The sequence below is a fragment of the Benincasa hispida genome, chromosome 3, assembly GCF_009727055.1.
Source record: "Benincasa hispida cultivar B227 chromosome 3, ASM972705v1, whole genome shotgun sequence".
Lineage (NCBI taxonomy): Eukaryota > Viridiplantae > Streptophyta > Magnoliopsida > Cucurbitales > Cucurbitaceae > Benincasa > Benincasa hispida.
The window spans coordinates 64827552-64830614 of record NC_052351.1 but is presented as its reverse complement, the minus strand read 5'-3'; positions in this window follow the sequence as shown (position 1 = coordinate 64830614).

Sequence of the window (3063 nt, the reverse complement as noted above, 5' to 3'; positions counted from 1 at the left end):
GGTTTAAGGCAAAGGATTGAAAGTGAAAATGTGATCAGAATTCATATTCAATAACTAACCATGTTTATTGGGAATGTGTATAAATGGTATATTCAAGGAAAAATTCTTTACTAGAGTTCCCTAAAAAAAAAGCATAAATAGGTTGCGATACCAAATCTTTACTCCTTTGTTGCACCTGCAAAATAAGAAAACTCGATAGTTGAATAAATGAGAGAATCTTCTTTTTCAAGATCTTGAAGAAAAGAAGCTTGGTTACCTAGATATGAGATACGAAGATGATGGAAAATTTTCGACAGCATAACAATGAAGTTGGACTCATCAACTAAAACTTATTAAAACTGTGAGTCAAACATTTTTTTAGAGTATTTAATTAGCATAATGCACATGTTCTCAAGTCAATCGATCATTTAGTTCTTGCATCTATTGCTTAGCTTCAGCGGCCCATCATGTAGCTCAATCAGTTAGTAAACGATCTCGCTCTCAACCATCTCGCGCATAGGCTATCGTTTAGCTACCGCACCCATCGTTTACCTCCATCGTTTAGCACTACTGCCTTATCATCTAATGCATCCGCTTATCGCTTAACATCATCGCCTATCACTTAGCATTCCGCCTTTCGTGTAACGCGTCTGCTCATCGTCTAGCACTCACGCCCATCATGTAGTGTCATCATGTAATCTATCGCTTAGTGCCCGCGTATCACTTTAACGCTCAACAATATCGTCTAGTGCTATCGTCTAGCACTATCATCCAGCTCCTACACTTATCATCTAGTGCTTACACTGATCGTGCAGTACTTTGCCTATCATATAGCCCGATCGTCTAGCGCGTCACTCCTCATCGTTTAACGTCGCATGTATATCTACACGATCGTCTAGCGCATCGCTTAACTCTGCGTATCTGCTATACAATCGTCTACCTCATCGTTTAGCTCCCCGCATTTCTACACGATCATCTAGCGCCTGCCTACATGATCGCCTACCTCATCATGTAGTGCTGCTCATTTGCTACTCGATCGTCTACCCAGCGCCTTGCGCTCAACATTTCGCTTTCACTGCTCTTGCTCACGTATACCCAACGCATGAGCAACTCTTGGCAACGTCTCTTGCCAATACTTCACTAAATATATCATATACAACAAAACCATTAACCTAATCGAATTTCAAAAGCCATAGACACATAAAAAGGCCCAAATCTAGGAGCAGAGAGACATATTGGAGTGAAACAATAGCTGACTTTCATTGAGACATTTACACAAATAGTTGAGAGGCGTAACATAAGAACTAAAATTGTTGTGAGTTTAAGAGAGGAAAGAGAAAAAGAGCATACTGATCTAGACAGTAGCGTGGTGGACAAAGATGAACGGCAGCAGATCTGGAGACGTAGCGAGGGAAAATCGAACGACGAATAGCGGCACATACCACATGGGAATATGAACTTCAGATCTGGAGAAACATGATTAGCGTATCAAGTTTGGATGCTTATTTATCAAACCGAGAGTACAAGACACAAAAAAATAACTGAAGAGAGAGCAGCAAACCGAGTTGTGGCGCTTCGACAGAACGAGCAGTAGATCAGGGCGACTGGGTGCGGCGACGTGGGTTGCACGACGAACAGACTTGCACGGAAGCCGGATCTACACCACGACAGACTCTTCACCCACGATTGACGGACGAATGGCACGAGTTTAGAAGAGACAAATGAGAAAGAAGAGGGTCTGAAGAGGGAATTGTGAGAATGAGAGGAAAAAGAAAATAGGGGGAGAGTGAAGAGGGAAAAATTAAGTGGGTCTTTAATGTCGGTTTAAAACTGACAATAAAGGTACCCATATAATGTCGATTTAAAACCGATATTATACATTCGATTTCACTTTTTTCAACCGACATTAAAGCCTAAAATTCTTGTAGTGCTGTGATTGAGTACGGACAAGAATTCACCAAGTTATCTCGTTTTTCTCCCAAGTTGGTGGCTACAGAGGGGGATAAGATAGAGAGGTTCATCTAGGGTCTGAAGGATGAGCTAAGAAGTCATGTACTGGCCCACGAGCCTACCAGTTATGCAACAACGTTGCATATAGCGGCCAAAATAGATTCCACTACAGGAGGTGGAAACATAAGATCACAAGAAGCAGGATCCATTTCAAGTCAGAAGGGGAGGGCAGATTAGAGGCCTTACACTCTTTGGAATGTCAAGCCCATGAACTCACCACCTCAACCTGATCGAAGTGTTTTAACCTTTTTACCTAATTGGTTCTCAACCTCTACATTATACTCCTTAAACTTTTCAAGTGTTTCGAATTTATAATATATTAGGTAAATATAGCCATATCTCAAATAATCATCTATAAAGTTGATAAAATATTCATACCCTCCTCTAGCCTTAACATTCATCAGACCGTAAAGATCTGAATGTACCTTCTCTAAGGATTCTTTCGCTCTAAGACCTTTTCTTGTAAAAGATCTTTTGGTCATCTTACCCTCAAGACAAGATTCACATGGAGGTAAAGAGTTATCTTCTAACTGATTTAGAAGTCCACTCTAACGAATCTCCTAATCCTATCGAGATTAGTGTACCCTAATCTTAATTGCCAAAGATAGATATTTGGAGAAATCTTTTGTTTCTTATTTTGAGTTTTAGTTGTTTTAAACATCTCCATATTTAAAATGGTTTTTACCTATGTTGGTTTTAACATGTATAAGTTATTTTCTAAATTTGCAGAACATATTTTAATCCCATTCAAAATAATGAACACTTATTATTTTTAAAAGAGACTTTGCAATTTTATTCAAGCAAACATGAGATAGATATTAAATTCCTTTTCATATAAGGAATATAATAGACATTTTCAAGTAAAATGTGTTTCTCCAACAAATAACTTCATATCTCCCACTGCTTTAGTTGAAACAACTTCCCCGGTCCCTACCTTAAAAGTTATTTCGCTTTCTGTAAGCTGTCTCTAGGAACTAGTTTCTTGAGGGAAAGCACGCATATGATTAGTGGCCCCTGAATCTATTATCCAGGTCTTTTTATCATGTTCCACTAAGCACGTCTCAATGACAAATA